At 38.5% G+C, this 20272-nt stretch overlaps 1 protein-coding gene across 5 annotated transcripts in view; it reads left to right on the top strand.

The window, feature by feature from the left end:
- LOC135769775 (SH2 domain-containing adapter protein F) overlaps positions 1 to 20272 on the top strand; it is a 125774-nt gene that overhangs the window by 69396 nt on the left and 36106 nt on the right. The gene's annotated exons all lie outside the window — the stretch shown is intronic.

Here is a 20272-nt window from a genome sequence, read left to right as displayed (position 1 = left end):
TGTGACGTCAATTCATTCAGTTATCTGATACCTCAACACTTTGGTATTTAAACGGGCAATCCAGAGACAGCAGATAAGATCTTGACAGAAATAAACATGGGTGTGAGTATGGATCAGGCGCCGAGGAATTGCATCCTCGTGTTAGATGGGTGCTGTCATCACGCGTGTGTCACACAGTGTGAGTGTGTAAATGTATTAGCAAGAAGTGGTAGAAGTGTGTGTGTTTGTGGTATTTTAGCTGAGATTGGATGTCCATTGACCTTTGACCTAACAATCTAGAATGGCTCCTGCATCTTCCCACAGAAAGTGTCACTTAAACACAAGCTGTAAATTCCAATGGCATTTCGTCATATACTCATATTTCATACAGATGTCAAGAAGCAAATACGTATTGAAATAGTGTGGAGCTGTGTTCGCTTTATTAATATACACTCAGGGTGGTTTCAACCCATGGCTGGGTAAAATATGAACAAACCATGTTTTTTTTTTAGTTAAAAGTGAGGTGCATAATCTCTGAAAGCCAATGTTGATATTTGAAGTCACCTAAACAAACACTCCCCTACCCCAATAGAATCTGGACCTTCTTACATGCGCAACCCAGGCAACGATGTCGGTAAGTAGACACGCCCCTTTACTGTTGATTGGCTACAAGTGTGTTTTGGTCCTCGGCCCGAGTCCCTTTTCCAAAGTGTTATTTCAGAAATCATGCACCCCGACTTGATTTGGGAGTTTTCAGCATTTACAGATGGACAGGCCCCTCTATTCAGACACTTAGTCACCTCAGGGTCCTCCAACACTTTTTATAATGTTTTAACAAACTAATTGAGCTTTTATAATGCAGAAAAGTTTATTATTATGTACATTTAGAAATAAAATCTGAAGTATAAAGAATAGTTTTATCCTGTTTTTTTTTGTAATGAACAAAAATTTTGAAACACTTAACTTAAAATGTTAGCTATGATCTTAAAAATCTTTTCATCTAAAGGTGTATGGTTAAATGCTTGAATGTACGGTTGTAAAGAAAAATATTGCTGTGCCAAACAGATTAATTTCGATTATTAGAAAGCTTAAATTGTATTTTAAAATATTATTTGAAATAGATAACTTAGTCTTAATATTGAAGGAAAGGCAACCAATAAAATTAAGTGTGAACTTTTTCAGTATTCTTTAAAAACCTAATGCCTAGTTTAGACTGAACAATTTTAGCCCTGATTTGACTTGCCGACAGCCAGGTTTTGAGAAAACGTGACAAGTGCTCGAAATCACAGGCAAATCAAAGACGCAATCTGATAAAATCACAGACGAGTTGCCGACACCCATGAGATATCTGGCTTGCTAGATATCTGGACCTGTCGGCGATTCCAAATCATGCTGTGTGAAATGTGTTCTGACTGAAAATAACACCGGCGATGACCTACAGCCAATGAGAGAGCAACATACAGGGCAGCTGGAAGTTCGGGGAAGAGTCTCCCCAACCATTTCCTCCTCCATAATCTTCTTTTCCTTTTTTTCGATGTAAATAAGCGCACATGCAATATGTATGGCAAGCTTCTTTCTAGCTATCTCCAGTCTTGCATGTGTGACATTGTGTTGTTTTCTTGTCACTTCTCATGTGCGTTTGGTTGTGAGACGTAGTTTGCGGACCGGGACAAAGTTTGCGGATGGGGACAAAGTTGTTGGCGATTCTTCCTATGGTAAAGTCATGCAGTGGGAAACCACCTGTCACCGCTCCATCATGCAGTATCAACACAGCAGCGACTGAACACTACCTCAGATAGTCATGTAGTGTGAAAAGATCTGTGACCGACTACTTTGAAAATACAGTGAAACTTCAAGAAGCTTCTTGATAAAATGACACAAGTACGGTTTTGCAATTGCTTGGCAAAAGGTGACTGCACTTTTGATGATAAAATATAACAGAGGTTTGATTTATTTTGGATTCTTTTAATAACCAACATTATTTCCAGGGTTAGATTTGTGTTATGCCATAGTTTGAACGAGTTTATTATTATTCTGTAATGTGTAAAAACTATATACATAAGGAACGAGTGAGTGTTTCAAAACTTTTGACCGGTAGTGTATATCCGCTCGCCGACCTTCTGCAGGACACTAGCAAATCCATAGTTGTTTTAATGGATGCGTCAAGCTAATTTTAATTGATATTTTTCACCCTCTTTCCTTTGTTGCCATGACAATGATTTCTAATATAAATTATTTAAAGTTATCTGTAAAAGAAAATTTTGTCTTCTGCCTAGACGATCAATAAAACAGAACCAATTAAATTTATTTCCTGTATAATACTGGGTTTCATAAATGTCTAGTTTCATCTCTGCTTGCGTGTTGATTTTGTTGTGGATGGGCATCGGTGAGATCTTCTAGTCTGCATACCGAGCGACTCAGTCACAGTGATGGATTTAAACAGGAATGAGCTTGATCGATCCTCATGCAGTTTGTCAGCTCGGCTCTCTCCTGATTCTGCATTTTCATACCATGTGCGAATTTCTCCACGGTTGACGGTGTGGAACTGAGATCTTTAGTCGTGCCGCTGTGTTTGCGCTGTCATGGTCTGATGTATGCATGACTTTTTCTTCTAACAACATGCTGAAGTTTGATGTATAGTTTAATTAAAGTGGATTAATGATATTTGGTTTAATTATATGTCATTAATCATTAACAGATGATGCCAAAATGTATTCAAGGAAGATATATGGAATGACACCTTTTTATGATCAATTTTATAACTGAATAAAAAGGTTAAAAGCACGACAGCATTGACATTCCTGTTTTAAAGTGATAGTTCACTTCAAATGTCTATGTTTTTCCTTACAATGGAAATCAATGGTTATGTGTTCTGCAGAAGAAAGTCATACAGGTTTAGGTGAGCAAATGATGATAAAATAAAATGATTTATTCCTTTAATTAACCTAAGGAAATGTTAATGCATTGCAAATATCACTGTGAGGAAATGTTTGTTTGCTAACTCGCTGTACCCGCCAACACTGTGTTGGCAACAGCTCTTCATTGTACGGGAAGCGATGACTGCAGCTTTACTCATTCAGCATCATCCTTTCATAAAATGCTTCTTGGCTCACATGAGTTATATTTAGTTTTTCAGTGTAGCAGTCGTAACTCTGCCTTCTGACACTCGTGGGCAATCACAGTGAGAGGTTACTTTGCCTTTCCGAAAAACCAAAGTGCTCATAAAGTGCCCTCGATGGCAAACCCTTTCTGTTTTTCTGCTGATCTTAGAGCAGCTCTGTCATCTAAATCATCATCTGCAACTTTTTTGGGAGAATATTTAGAACTGCTCTGGGTTCAGTATAAAAAGGCGACCTCCGCCAACACCCTGTAAAATCTCCCACATGGCCCTTAGCCTTCATTAGCTGGTATTTGGGCAGGTTGGCAGTAAAAGTAAATGGCTTGCTGACTGATGTTTGGCACGGATTTTGTTTGCTTCACGCTGTGAAAAAGTAGCATAGTTGGAGACAGACCGGGGCCTAAGAATGTGTCAGCATAGAGAAGTGGCAAAGAGACAAGCTCAAGAAACAATTGATGAGTCCAGATGCGAAACCCTATAAGTGCGTGTGACATGTTTTCTTGTAAATGAGCACTTTTTTACCAGGCTCTTATATTTAGGGTTTAGTAATTTCACTCTAAAGGCAAAGAAAAGGTTATTAGTCAGTATTTGAAATGCCTTATTTTCACATATGGCTGGCATTTAACAAATTTGACAATTTTGTTGCAAAACCCTCTTAGTGCATGCAAAAACCTCCACTTCTAAAACCTCCATTTGGGCATAGTAAACAGTTGCAAAACCACTAAAGATGCAACTACAAACATTGCAAATGATGACAATGTAAAAATTAAGAAACACCTAAAGGGGCACTGTAATCCATGTGACTGCCACACAGTGGTGGCTCGTGTCTGCTCATCCGAGGGGCGCAAATTCAAAATATATGTTCGGAGTGTCACGTGTGTTGCTCGTGTTTTCAAAATATGTGTTTGTTGCCTCATGTGAACCATGTGCATTGCGTGTTTTGTCAAAATAAGTGCCTGCTGCACACACCTCAAACCGTTTATGATAAAAGAGACGTTCACGTTCACAAAATATACGCAAGACACTAACTTAAAGGAATAGTCTACTCATTTTCAATATTAAAATATGTTATTACCTTAACTAAGAAGAGTTGATACATCCCTCTATCATCTGTGTGTGTGCACGTAAGCGCTGGAGCGCGCTGCAACACTTCGATAGCATTTAGCTTAGCCTCATTCATTCAATGGTACCATTTAGAGATAAAGTTAGAAGTGACCAAACACATCAACGTTTTTCCTATTTAAGACGAGTAGTTATACGAGCAAGTTTGGTGGTACAAAATAAAACATAGCGCTTTTCTAAGCGGATTTAAAAGGGTAACTATATTGTATGGCGTAATAGCACTAATGGGAGTACTTCGACTCGGCGCAGTAACACCCTCCCTCTCCCATTATGAGAGGGAGAAGGGGAGCCGATTTTTCATGCGAGTCGAAGTACTCCCAAAAGTGCTATTCCGCCATACAATATAGTTCCTCTTTTAAATCCGATTAGAAAAGCGCTACGTTTTATTTTGTACCACCAAACTTGCTCGTATAACTACTCGTCTTAAATAGGAAAAACGTTGATATGATGAGTAGACTATTCCTTTAACAGTAAACTCTGATTACGCATGAGATTATGCGAGTATCTGGCAAATGCGAGTGTCTCTTTTATCATAAACCCTTTAGACGCATCTGCAGCAGGCACTTATTTTGACAAGACACGTGATGCATGTTCACTCGACGCTCCAAACACATATTTTGAAATTGTGAACCACACACATGACGGGCTACACACATGTTGTGATGAACTTCGCATTGTTTCACCGGTCGCCACTGCTGCCACATTTGTGTCTAAGAAGTCACAAAGGACCCAAGTTTGAGTGTGATCCCCGTTTTTTTCGCTTGTCGTTCATCCAATTCATTTTCCGTGCACTTAGAGGACTTTGCTGAAATCATGTCGTTTAGCAGATTCTGCCAACAAACCAATACTTGGTTTGGGCCTGAGGCGGGTTATAAGTGGATTTGAAGTGAATGTAAAATACGTGCCAAGAGCATTCAGTTAGTATAATTTTGACAGAGGTGGTGTATAGCGGCCACCTTTCGCATCTGAACTCTTCAATTATAAACTTGATAAACATGTTAGCCTTTCGTGTGAAATGTTTATTGTTTAATATGCAGTGCTTTGCAAAATGGGATGGTATCTCCATAAAAGCACACATTTCAGAATGTTAAATACTCGGGATGCTCATTAAGTTTATGCGAGAACACCTGTTACTAAGTAAACCATTAGCCTGTTTGTGTGATTCTTGGTATTTTGAAGTAATGGCTGTTTTAGCCTCGGCTAAATGGGATGTTGTTACAATTAACTGTGTGGTTGTTAATTAAGGACCAACATTTCAGTATAGAGGTTTATTACAGAAGCTCAGTCGAGCGGTAAACCTAAATATTACTTTGAGAAGTTCAAGAATTACACCCTTGCATATTGTAATCTGGTTTCTAGATGAAAGCATTCTCAAATATGCCAAATCATTCATAAACAAACACACAGTAGACTGCAGAGTTACAAAGAAAATATACTTTCAATACAGTTTTCCATTTATTGTCTTGTTTATTTTCTGTTTATTGCTGTATGTTATGACATTGTTTAGCATTTTCAGATTTGGCAGCTTTAAAGCATTGTTTATTTCTCCCATTTCAAAACAGCAAATTTCTTTCCAGCCAGACTGAGGCACATATATCATCACTGTCTTTAATACAAACCGTGATAATTTATGCTAATCTCTGAGTATTATTGACATTGCGGCAGTGATATAACCTCAGTCTCAAAGCTGTAAGCTAAAATCATTAGTCTTAATCTCTGCATGAGTCACATTAATGCCACATCATTGACTGGGTTAAACTCATATCTGATGCAGTATGTGCGCTAAATGTTTACTTTATAGCTGTTTTAGCGGAGGTAACCATTGACGTATACTTTATTTCTTTATTTACAGAATCTTGTAAAAGGCCTTCGGCATCAATTTGTTATGCTGTTATGTCTACTCTACTGTATCTGATAGACTCTCCACATGATGTGAGGTTTAATGACAAACCTCCCAAAGTGCTGAACAGATGCGACTGTGTTGAATTTAGATTTCACCTCAGCGGGTAAAGTGTGCTTTCTGATTAGATGGCAAACTTGAAACATAAATCTTGAATGTAACTATATGAGCATTAGTTCTGTCTTATACCTTAAGATTCCTGTTGTTCAATCCTGAAACTCAATTGCTATTGCACTAGCGGCGTAAAAATGTTGTGTTTTGATTTCCATGGATCACACATAAAAAACATACATCTTGAATATACTGTCACTTTGTATAAGTGTCTGCCAAGTGCATTAAAATGTAAATGTCAAAATTTAAGACACAGGTTTAGTTTCATGCATGGATTAAAGTGATGTTTCTGTATTGCTCAGTGGTAGAGCATTGCGTTAACAGTTCAAAAGGTTGTGGATTCAAACCCAGGGAACATAAGTAGGTGTGCGCGGGGCAAAACCTAACATGGGGTTAATTGTAACACGGACAGTTTATATTGTTGCACAAGATTGAGCGTTTTGTATTTCCGGTGTTTTGTCACGCTGCCAAAAGACTATCTTCCACAAATTATTTGAAATGTATAATGTTTTTCCAGAGAGTTATTGATGAACAAGTGTTTTGGTGCCATGTACTTTTTTCAATGTTTTTTTTTTTTTCGGTTTCTAAGTTGGGTGTGCAAGATACCAAATCCAATGCTATGTCATATTTATCAGTGTCTTGTTGACTAAAACAAAGCATCGTTTTGAAATATGTCTGCAGCTCTTAGCAACTTTTTTTGTAGGCTTGAAAATATTTTGACCCAGCGGGGTTAATTGTAACGCTGTGTTACAACGAACCCTTCAGCACTTACGATATGAAAACCGCTAACGTTAGCATAATTCTTGCTGATGTTTTAAATAGGCTACACACAAATGATTGCTGGCTGCCAACAAAATAAATGTGCCTGTCTTATCAAAAATCATGTGTCAAATTTATTTTTGTTCATATCTTTAATATTGATTGAATAAGGTCACGTCAAATATTGAAATCATAATGAAATGAATGGCTAAAATCAGACTTTGATGTTTATTATCTCAGAATTAGATTTTTGAAACTGTATTATGTTTATTACAGACTGGGTCACATATATAAAAAAAATTGTCATAATTGTGCTGCTCTTATTTGGACATTTGTATCCATTTATAGTTGAACTTTGGTTAGTTGAGGGATGAATAGTGTGGATACCTGTCTATTATAGGCAGATATATAAACAATATCCACTTCAAGTATATAGACAAAATAGTATTGAAATATTTGCCTGCAAACGTAATTTTTAGCAAGTGTTACAACTAACCCCCTGCCTGTTACAATTAACCCCACCTATGGGGTAAGTTGTAACGTTTACACTTCTGTCACGTTTGGTGTAATTGTCTAAGAATGGTAAGCACTAGAAACAAACTTCAAGTGTTCATTTGTAGCAGAGATGTGTGTGTTGCTTGTGTAAAAAAATAATTAATCAAACTCAAATATTTTTTGAATGATTGAGCCAAAACCAAAAAGCGTTACGTTGTGCCCCGCTCTCCCCAACTGATAAAAAATATAGCTTGTAATGCGCTGTAAGTCGTTTTGGATAAAAACATCTGCCAAATGCAAAGTAAATGTAATTTAATGTTTGAGTCATCCACGTTCTCTCTCTTTCTCTGTCTCTCTCTCTCGTCTAGGAAATTGTGTGTTTTACTTTTGTGTCCTTGCACGTCTGTGTTTTATTGTGGATTCATTTAATAGAGGGATTAACTGTGTATTTATTTTCTCGTGTGTGTCAACGGCCGATCCTGCTGGACACTGCTTAGTCCCTGTATGCCATCATTTAATAGGAACAGAAATGCCCAACCGGGGCTCTGTGTGGTATAGACAAAAATGCCTATTTTGAACTAATTGGACAACGGTTTTAATCCCTTATTTTGATATGGAAGTCCTGGGTGTAAAATGCTTACTGTGGATCACGGTGGATGACATTCTGTGTGCACATACAATTGCATTTACATTCTTCATTAAGCAGATGCTTTCATCCAAAGCAACTTCCAAATGTGGGAGTATTTCACATTCTGGCTAACGATACGTGTAGTCTACAAAGCCGTGTTTACAAGAGATGAAGTTAGTAAAGATGAACAACATGAAAGATGGGAGGGGGTTAATTATATGTAAACCAGATAGTTTTCTGTAATGACATCTAAACAGTATAACCCGAACACTGTCCTTGCAACTTATTTTCAACGTAGTCGAGGTACAGAACGCATGACAAACATCTATACTCTATGCTAGGTGGTTTCAACCCAAAAAGAGTCTAATATGAAAAAAATTCCTGGTTATTAAACCCATCAGCTTGGTTTCTTCCCTTTTGTGTGTAGAGTGTACAGTTATTGCAAAATAAAGTCCTGATCATCCTGTCGGTCTGGTTTTGCACTAGTAACTGTCTGACTGTAAATTCCTTCCTACTTAGTGGTGTTTCCCAAAATGATATGACTTTACCCTGTAATGCAATGAAAATGTCTTTGATTTCTATTTAGTTGGGTCGAAATATTTCACTACTCTCATCTCCACTTGTTACTGTGGGGATATACATTGCTTATGTTTATAAATGTGTGATCATGCAGTTATGTGTGTTTTGTGAATTCTCAACCTCCGTTCCCTTTGCTCCAAGTTCCACTGTCACTTTCCTTATACATTAACTGAACAAGTATGCTATTTCAGTGGTTTATGTAGCCATACATTGTAGTTTAATTGTATCTGCTGACTGTGCTGAAGTCTCAGTAACACAGTAAAATCTCTGTGTAATCTCAGTCCTCTGGGCTTTTCACTTGGCCATTAAATTCAGAAGCCTATTATTAGACAACCCCATCACGGTGGAGCTCTTGTTTTGAAAAGCGACAATACTTTAAACGAATGACTAATGTCTATTTTGCAGTAGTGTCTATCCAATTATAGAGGCATAAAACACTGTGTGACAATTTGATGAGATACAGTTTTCCAAATATGTTTTTTTATTGGTAAAGGGATGGTTAATTCTCAGATATCATCCTCATCGCTTTGGTTTTGTTAGGCAACATGTACAGGAGATTATCAGATTACCAGATTATCAAAGCAAATGCAAACTTTTATTTGTTAGGATGAAAATCTGTTATGAGCATTCTCACACTGAATGAAAATCAGGCCGGCTTCTTTAAACGTGCCTGTCGAGTGTTTGTGCAGCTGCTATTTAGGATCCAAAACCGTGTTGTTTCCTATTGGCTCAGTTGATATAATTTTTCCCTATTCTTCTTCATGTAGGACAGGGATAGATAGAAATTCTCAGGCCCCTTGGGCGACATCAGTAATGGGTGGGGTTGAGTAAAGAAGAAGACTGTGTGTGCCCGTCTGTCGCTGGGAGCCATCAGCTCTAATGGGCTGTTGACCCTCAGCAGGGATGAGGGTCGAGTGGTCATTTATCACAAGACCATCCACGCGCCAGCCTGCGCCTCCTCCAGTGCCTGATCGCTGGACTAGATTAGCCATCAAACCTGGCATACGACTCCCAGAGCCAAAAGCAGCTTACTGTAGCTTCTCTCTTTCATCCTCTTCTTCATTCCCTGCTTTGGCTGAACTCTGAATGCACCCAGCTCTGGTTTTGTCTCTATACAGGAACAACAGACACAGTTGCCTACTACTGTGCAGTAAGACGATGTGCGGCTGCATCTCAACACTTGTCGAGTTCGATTATGTGGGTGTTCCAGATGTGACTGAGATATTGCGCTGGCTTGATTTAACTCTCTGGGATTGTCTTCGGAGTTTAATGTGTCATAACATTTCTAACTTTGGAGTAAGACTTGTATTAAGCTTCAAATGTTTATCTATAGGCCCTAGTGTTGTAGTCAAACCCATCTAAGCAGAGACCAAATTAAGATCAAAACCAAAATGTATTGAGACCAAGTCTAAACCAAGACCAAAACTTTAAGGGGCTGAGACCAAGACCAGTGTCAGCGTTTACGATTGTCGCGGCAGTAGAGGCTGTGCAACTATACAGTTAAAATCTAATCCCACCCGCTTTGGAGCAGTACTAAACTGCAATGGAAAAGCAAAACAAGTGAAAGGAAAGCAAGCTGAGCCGAGTCGTACCACTCAGTGGAAAAACGAGCATTAAGGCCGTTTCACACGGTATGCGGCAGGCGCCAACATCGCTGCGTGGCTTCAGCTTTTCTCTTGTATTAGAAGCGTTTTATGCAGCATTTAGTGCAAATATGTTTATCTTCAACGGCGCCTGCCATGAAGTGCCATGTCCGGAGAAGGGACAGGATTTTGGGTGCACAAGCAAGCGTGTGGAGCAACTCCGCTTCACCCCTGTAACCGCCCCTGTTTTGCCGCTTTCCGCATGTCTCCTGAAAAAGAACTAAACACTCGCGGTTGCCGTGTACCGTGTGAAACGGCCTTTCGTCTGAGACCAAGACCAAGTACAAATGGAGCTTTGACAGAAACAAGTCCAAGACCTTCAACAACTGGTCTCCATTAATACTGCTTTGGTAGGCACATGCTAATGCTATATACTGTTATGCATTTTCATTGCTGATCGTTATGGACTGCAGGTGAATATAGCAGAACGTTTATTCATGAGAATACTAGACCCTTAGTGAAAGCAAATTAGGTAAACATTTGAGTCAGCATAAAAGGACATTAACAACCCATTTTGCTTGTGTATGTAATGTGTTTCTGGGTAAAACAGGAGTTGATTGGATTGTTTATGTCCAGTTTAAGGGAACGCCAGGCAGACGCTATCCTTGTGTAGACCTTCATACTGAAGGTCTGGGAACCATGGCTGCTTTTAATGGCCAAGGACCACCCAAGAGGCCCCGTTAAGCAACCAATCACGTTTCGCTTTGTGCCGGGTCATGTTTAGGGGCAGGGATATGCCGGTGTGCAACCATTATTCACAAACATCTCTAAAGTTTATAACAACAATTTAAAAACATTTAAATATCTTGCATACTTTTTTGTAGTGTTTATTCGATTTTGATGAAGCATAATTTCACCGATGTAAACATAACAGCTTTCCTTTTAGATCAGATGGCTTTTTGTTGTTTCCGGGCATATCGTTAAAGATCGCAATGCGCACATCTCCTGGATATCCTGTGTAATTTATGTCGAATCTGCTATAGTCTTTGCAGAAAAGTGTACCATATGAAGTAGACGTTTAGCCGTGGGCATTCTGAGTAGGCTGACACCAATTGTGGGCGCTTGCCAGCATCTCTTCATCCAGGTGCTTTAGTTGATATGATCCTTCTGTTTTGTTTTTCATTTGTTTTACAATGTGCCAGTTGGTTGTTGTGGTATTTGACCTCCCCCTCCTCCACTGTGATTGGCAGAAAAACAAAAGTGTGGCGTTTCCGTTGGAAACAATTGAAATTTATGCCAATCGCACGCAGGCAAGAAATGCATTGGTGTATACGCCCCTAAAGATGAAGTATTTCACTTTTATACTGTAAGCATCACCAAACAGAACCACACAAGTCATGGTTTGCAAACAGTTTACATTTAGTTTTTGGTTGTACCAGTTGTTATGTCGCACAGCATCCTTCAGTGTTTTGACCACGTCAGATTGTTTATACTCTTTAGGAAGTTGACCTATGAATGGCTTTGTTGTCTCGCCTGCACATGTAGAGTGATATGCATTCACTACACAGAATCCATGCATGCCTGCTAATATAGGTTGTTGGAGGCACATGCCAAAAACCAAAGGTCAACAGTTCATTTGTTATGCGTCTTCTTTTTTGACAATATTATCTGTCGTTCCCCTACTTTTTCACTTGGCTTGTCACCGGCAGTGTGATGCATGGTGGTGGACAGGCCAGATTTCAGACAGGGTTCTCATTAATCTTTGCTTAATGAGACTTCATGCAGGTTCTAATGAGGTGTAATTGCTGTTTCGTCTTGGCTGGAATCAATGCTGCTGTCCAGGCAGTGGCCAAAGTGGACACACACACACGTTTGGACTAGCAAACAGCCCTACTCATCTTTTTACCCTTTACTGATACTCCACGAATCACTCTCTCTTTCACACCCACACCAGCGCTTTTATATTTTATGAATTATTCATTTCCAGGTCCTTTGTTAGGAGTTTGATTTTTGCTGTGGATGCAGCAGTTGTCAATGTTGGGGACATACATTACCAGACGATTGATAATGCTAATAAAAATTCCCTTGGCAATTCCCTTGGTTGATATTGAATTTGTACTGACAGACAGAGATGTTGTAATGGAATATGTTGTATAGATACCTAGATAGTTAGGCAGTTAGTGTGCATAACCTAAACACATGAAACACTGCTGTTCAATGAGGCGATGCAAGTTTGAGTCAGACCTAAACTGGTGCCTGTTGAGGAACACTATGACTGCACACTGGCTATTAATATCTCTATTCTGCTCTCTCTCTCTCTCTCTCTCTCTCTCTCTCTCTCTCTCTCTCTCTCTCCTAGCTCATTTCCTAAATCAGCGACAGAAAATGCTAAATCACTATACAAGGGCATAAATATACCATTGCTCCAGTCTCACAGGGTGTTCCTCAAGGTTCAGTTCTAGGCCCACTTTTGTTTATCATTAATATCTCTCTACTTGGTCACATCATACGCATGCATGGACTCCAGTTTCATTGCTATGCTGATGACATCCAAATCGACCTTACCACCAGCTCTGATAGGCTATCCCTGCCTGACTCACTCACAGCATGTATCAGGGACATAAAGCACTGGATGTCCTTGAATTTTCTTAAAATAAATAACAACAAAACTGAAACATTGGTGATTGGCTCTACTGTCCTTTGAAATTGATGGGGTTCATGTTAAGCCTTCTTTATATGTCCGTAATCTTGGTGTCTTATTTGCCTCTCATATTTCTTCTGTTGTTAAAAACTCATTTTTCCATTTACGTAATATTTCTCCCCTTTCTGACAGAAGCACTGTAGTAAATTTCTGTTAGTGGTTGAGAAGAGATATTTTTGCACACATCAGCCACTAGCCATTTAAGTGAACACTATATGCGCACACGCAATCGTTTTCTCAAACTTGTAGTTTGTAAACACAGACCGTCTGAAATTGCCAGGTTTTACTCTGCATGACAAGGCATCATTATCTTCAGTACCCACAATGCACCAACTTTACAGAATTCCTCTTGCAACTTTTAGCAAATGTGTTGTTTTAAATAGCTTTGGTGCTCACAAATCTCTCTGTGTTACTAAACCAGGCATCTTAAACACACACACAGTTGTTGTGTGTGATGGATATATGTGGATTCAGAAGTGCACATGTGTTGGTATATACTCTGTATACGAGGGGTGGGATATTACTTATATGACAATATATATAATCATGCCACCCAACCTTAGTGTTCACTGATTTTACCCACTGATGGTTCCCATTGCAGCCAGCTGTTTGGAGAGAGACAGACACACACACATGAACACCACAAAGAACTCAGACCGAAAATACACACTCTCTCTCCAGACCACAGATACATCTCGGCTCGGTTGAGTTGAGTTTCGTGCAGGCTTTTTTACTGCAGTGCTGGCCATGGATGTGGCTACCACACTAGCCTGGCAAAGCTCACAGTACACGGGCCAAGAGACCGAACAGAAGATGGACAGAAGGAATAGATGAGTTTGTGTGTGCGTTTTTCTCGCAATCCTGGCAGGTGCCAGCTGGACGGCTGTCTCTGGTTCTGCTGCAACGGAGAGATAATGTAGGTGATGCTGAGAGACGAGCAGATTGAGGCAGATGGGATGGCAGTAGTGGATCGACTGTAGACGATTCAAATGTTGGATGATTTAAATCGAGACTGTGATGAGGTTGAATATATGAGATCCGGCTCCCTCTTTCAAGACAATCACAATCCACTTGAGACCATGTCAGCTTTTTAAAGAAAGCTTAGTTTTTGAAGTTCACAGTTAATGTCTGGAACTGATAACTGTATATTATGCACTAAGCGGGCCATTGTGCATCATACAGTAGACGAAATAATGTAGCATTGATAGGCCATTCTTAGACGTTAAAATGAAAACAATTGTTGCATTTGGTGTTTCAATGGAAATCCTGTATAGTTCAGTGGGAGAGCATTGTGTTAAAAGCGCATAAAGTAATGAGTTCTAACCCAGGGAACACAAGTACTGATAAAATGTATACGCTGCAAGTCACTTTAGATACAAGTGTCTGCCAAATTCATGTATGTAAATGTAAAACCTTTCAAATACCACCCAAAGTCAAACATGCAGGTGAACAATTGTTAAGAAATTCATTTTTTTATGCGTCTAATTGATCTAAAAATGAGGCTTGCTATAAAATACAAAAGAGAAAATGATTGTGCATTGTGCAGATAGCAGGTAGTTAAAATCATTTTGCATATTGAATAAAAAAAGAGAGATGTTTGTGTATGTTTTATAATGTGGCCCTTACCGAATGATGACCAATGATGGACATAACTTCGCTTGTAACCAAATGTCTGCTGTAGACAAAGATTAAGAGCATTTTAAAGACCCAAGGGGCATTAGTACCCATTTCACATTGTTATGAAATTGCAGTTATCTGTGTCATTCACAGCCAAACAATAACTGTATTCAGCTTTTCCAATAGACAGACTGACAACCTTTATTATGTTGCTGCGAGCCAGACATGCAGATATGTACCTACAGCTAAAGTCTCTCTTGTACGAGACACCTGAGATGGGAATAAGTAATCTGTTTAGAACATGATGCCATAAAATCAATAGTGCACACACATTACAAGTACATTCACTGTACACTTTCATTAGCCTACATTTTGAAATGTAGATGAAATAAATGCATGATGTGTCTGATCCACTTTCCAATTCTATTTTGTGGAGTCTACCCAGCACCTCTTTATGTGAGACCATTAAGACACTCACACAAATACAGACTGCCTCTGACTGTCTGAGATAGCAGTATATTCAAAATTAAAGCTCTCACGGGATCTCATGTGTGCTTCCTGAGCCAAGCTGATAACATGCTGGAGAAAGGAGGCTTGTTTCAGCCCTGGTACAGGTGAAATGAAATGTTTTGTTTATGATTATTCACAAAAATATAATTGTATTGTGTTGACTCGTATTGGTGTTGGACTAGATTTGCAACAGTTGGCATACAGTTGCAAAGAACAAAGAAGGTTAAAATTGGGCCTGGGTGGTATGATGCGATATAGATGTGTATAACATCAGATAGAGAGGTTAGTATACAGCTGTAGATATGAAGAGTTTGGTTCCAAAATGCAATAAATCCATTTTGACTAATTTTGATAAAAATTAGATAAAAAGTGTTTTCTATACGAAGAAAGTGACAAGATGAAAACCAATATTTTCTGCCACAAACTTTCACATAACATCTTTAGGTTATAATAACATTAAAAATTAAAATCCATAATTAGATTTTCAAAGATTTATTATAAAAACGTATTCTCAAAATGCTGTAAATCTCTATTGAATCAATGTATAAATGTGCATTCATCTTTGCCATTAATTTAGTTGACTAGTGGTTACACTGATTAAAATAAACATTAATGGGATTAATAAAAAAAAACACTTACTTTGTCATATTAAGAACACTGTCATTGCTGCTGTCATCCTTGGGACATCGTTGATGAACTTTTTTGTCAGCGATCAGCTGTAAAATGTTTTGGTCCTGCTCGATTTTCGTTGACTTTGAGTAAAATAATGGAAAGTTGTTTATAAGATCCCCTGAGGTCAAAGTGTTAGCATGACAGAAGCTGTTGATGCTGTCGTGTGTGAAAAAGCAACAGCCGGCATTTTTCCTTCGCTGAGTGCCTCTGCCTCTCATATACATTTTTCGAATTTGATGGCTAACGTTTCTTCCCCAACGTTAATCAATGCCATCAAAAGTATTATTTTGTTTTTGTTTGTTTGTTAATCAGGAAGTACAAAGTAGATGAGGAAAACTAGGATTTTGTGTGTATTCAAAGCGCCACCCTTATGTTTACAATGTGTGGAGTGCGCTGTGATTTTTTTGAGCGGATTTATTGCATTCTGCGGAAAAGGAGAACTGGCGTTTATCGCACTTCGGGGAATAAAGGGGGAAAAGACGACGTAATAACATGCCGGATATCGTATTTTGCGTAAAATTAAGAATTTACTTTTTAATACTGACCCAATACAATACAATACAATACAACTTACTGGCGGTAACTAATTTTTTTTAAAATGGCGTTTATCGCGTTTTGAAACCAAACTCTACATATATTGTTGTCAGGAGAAATTCAAATGCACTTCAGTTGCTTATGGTTATGGTAAACAACATCATAAAATTCAGATTTTAAAATATCTGAAGTATTTGTTTAGTTTTCTTGTTTTGAGGCTTGTTTTTAATACATTGTAATATAATGTGAATCTGTTCTTGACTTTATGTCATTTATTTGTTATTTGTTGATGTTCCTTTATGGATTGTGTCAATTGAGTTGAAAGTAATTGAAGCAGATAACATTTTCTTTACAATTTTGTTAAGAAAGTGCTTCACTTATACCATGATGTCAGATTGTGTTCGTACTGTCTTTACCCATTTAAAACTAATATAATCTCGACCCTTTATATAATCTATAAAGGATTAATCTGAAGTAGCGTTCTGTTTTACATTGTGTTTTTACATAAAAGTACCAAAAAATACTCAATGATGCAAGCACCAATAAAGTTTCCATACAGAATGTGATGCCACACAGTCACCTCTGTTCTTTAATATGCATATATATATGAAAAAAATTTCATTGAAATGATAAATTGAATTTAATACATTTTTTAAGGTAAGTGGTTGCAATCAATTTATTTAAGCTACATTTAAACAAAAGTTTTATATTTTATTTTACTTTACTAATCTTTTTTGTTTAAATGTAGCTTAAATAAATTGATTGCAACCACTTGTACCTTAAAAAAATTGATTAAATTCAATGAATAATTTTTTTTCAGTGTACACACACACACACACACACACACACACACACACACACACACACACACACACACACACACACACACACACATATATATATATATATATATATACACACACACAAACATATAAATATATAAATATAAATATAAACATATAAAAAAAAAAATATATATATATATATATATATATATATAATATAATATAATATAATATAATATATATATAAATGTTCTCTATTTACCAGGCTTTGGCTTCTATAACAAAAAGTTACATTTTAGACCCTAGTGTTTAAAATGTTTAAAAAGTGTTTAATCTTAATTTAAACCTTACTCCACTATCAGAGCCAACACCTACTTGGCTGCAATTTATTCCTGCCTGCATGTGTGCACCCATATGCCCTTTAAGACAGAAAATAGATATAGTTGTGCAGGAGTTTACAACAATAATTTATTCAAAGCAAGGGTGGAAAGGTGAACAGAACAGGTGCGACCTGCCATGCCCCAGCTGCAGAGTTTAAACTAATGTATTTCATTTAAAACAGAGGACACACACATACAGTATACACACACACACACTTTCTGCTGGAGGACTTGGCTGACATAGTGCAGGATTCGAACATTTTAAACCAGTAACATCTTATTTTTCCTGTTAGGGGATTAAGTTGTTTCCATATGAGCTCGAGGTAACGGAAAGGTTAGCAAGAGGGGGATTTTAGAGGGATGATAAAGAGGAAATGCAGACTTGTGGCATGTAATGGAAAACCTGGAGCTTATGCTGTAGTTACAGATGAGTGTGACATGAAATAAAATTCGATGTGATCAGGGTCTATAAATGATTTACTCGGGTATTGGGTGTGTTTTTGCTAATTCGTTTTACAGATGCAAAGAATGCGATCCAGAAACATAGACTGTATAGAACATTTTGCACGGCCAGTTTTTGCAGCCATGATGTTAATAGGTTAGTTAAGAATTGGTAGGTGTTAAGGGTGAAGGTCAGTGTTAAGCTTTGCTTTCCTAAGTGTGTGTACCAACCTGTAATGCTGTAAATCAACAGCGAGCCATCGGACCACACACACATGCGTTCACACACCATCTGACAGCTGGAGAGGAAGCGACGTGACCGCTGTGGGTGGGTAGGCACGATGTGGTGTGCGTACATGTGTGTGGATGGCAGTGTAGTCGTTTGACCTTTGATCTCTAAGGCTGTAGCAGACGTGTAGGGTGAAAGGCCATGAGCTGTCTACGATCCATTGGATTCCAGTAATTACCGTAATGCACTCCGGCAGATGGATACATCCATCTTTCCAAACCGCAACAACATGCCCGAACGAGTACAAGGATGCAAGGAGAGCGTAAGAGTCTCAGCATGAGAGGATGTAAGCTTGTACATGAGTTCCTAACACACTCCCTCTCCTCAGGCAGTCTGTAATGTGTCTACTGTTCATGCTGGTAGGGCTTATTTAAACCTTTGCAGCAAGACCGCGCGTGAGTGTGTTTCTGTGATCTGCCTTTTGTCTTAAACATACCTTGCTGTCTGCCTCCCTAACGCTGTCCATTGCACACATATGTCCTCCTTACAGTCTTTAGCTCTTTCTATGTATCTGAGGGAGACCCCTGACTTAGAGGGTTTTGCAGCAAAAGTCAGATTTCTTACTGTGGGTTTACACCAGACGCGTGTTCAACGATTTGTCAATGCAAAGACACGATCAGAAATGTCCTTGCGTGGGGCGATGCGAATGACGCGATATGGGCGGCGCAAAAACATGCTCAATTTGCCTCAAACGCATCTTCAAAAATTTGTATGACACGAAGTTAAATCCCGCATGTAATCTAGAGCGAGGAACGCGGTGCCCCGCATTTGTTGTGTACGTAGCATTACTGTATATACCAATGAAATGACTAAAGTGTGAGATAAGGCATTACAATTACACTGTCAGTGACTGACTTATAACATTTTCATTGCCATTAGATAAATTACTAAACCTAAACATAAGAGTCTGATAAAAATGCTCATTTATAAGAAAACATGTCAGACACACTTAAAGGCTTTTGCATCTGAACTCTTCGTATATATAAAATAAGATCTTCTCTACATATTTTTCCTTCAATACCAGCTCCATTAGTCTCACATTTTTCTTATTTTTCTGCAAGAGTTCCCCTGGGCAGAGAGGCAATTATATGCAGCGGTGAGGTCTTACATTTCATTCCATGAGCATCTCTGTATTAAGCCGAAGGTGTACTAGGACCGTCCGCATACCCGCGCCATACGCATGATGGCATTTTCGGACAGTACGCGTACAACAGTGCATGCACATGAACATATAGAGACCGGACCCTCCACAACAAACAGTTACACAAAGCCAATAGACAGTGTTTGCACACACCATCATCTTTTCTTCTTTTATTTTCACTTCTTCCAAGAGCAGAAGGCTGTTGAGCATTTTTGTCACCATGATATTTGGTCTGTTCTTTTTTTTCTGGTTTGTTCTAAACCTTGTTTGCAGTGGTGGATCAGCTACTTTTCTTTATCTATCCTAATTTTTTAATGTACTGTAAATGTTGCGAATCAGTGATGCCCTGATGGCCTGGTAGAGTATTAATTTAAATAAGAAATTATTTGTATTGCGTACGTGTCAAACACGGCCATCCATGCGTAGTCGCAGTTGAGTACACTAAAGTATACCCAGCCATTTATACTATACCATTACAACTGATTGTGAACAGCTGGGTGTATGCTAATGGTTTTCCGAGAGAAAGACAGTAGTTGAAGTTTGGTGTATGTTGGGTGCTTGGTAAGGTCGCTGTAGTGTATTGTAATGATGTTAGGAGGATTTCTGTCTTTTATTGTATAGAGTAACATGTGTGCCCAGTTTTTACTGACCCCTGGGGGATCCTGACAGTTGGAAGTGTCACAGACCAACGCTTTAAAGCACAGGAATACTTGCAATCATTCAACATCTGTGTGGAGTCATTTATTGTCTTGAAGTGTAATTCTTTTACAACATAATTTGAGTCTGGAGGCTTTCCAGTATTCATTAAAACAAACTACTTTCTCCTGAAAACCACACAGGAAAACACAGACTTTCAGACTTTTCATGCCATGCCATGCCAGTTTCCATCTCATTGGCTGTTTCCTGACTGATCTCTGGATGTTTTTGG

This window comes from Paramisgurnus dabryanus, chromosome 9, assembly GCF_030506205.2.
Source record: "Paramisgurnus dabryanus chromosome 9, PD_genome_1.1, whole genome shotgun sequence".
Lineage (NCBI taxonomy): Eukaryota > Metazoa > Chordata > Actinopteri > Cypriniformes > Cobitidae > Paramisgurnus > Paramisgurnus dabryanus.
Note: the sequence above shows the minus strand (reverse complement) of the source record. Positions and strands in the feature narration are given on the sequence as shown.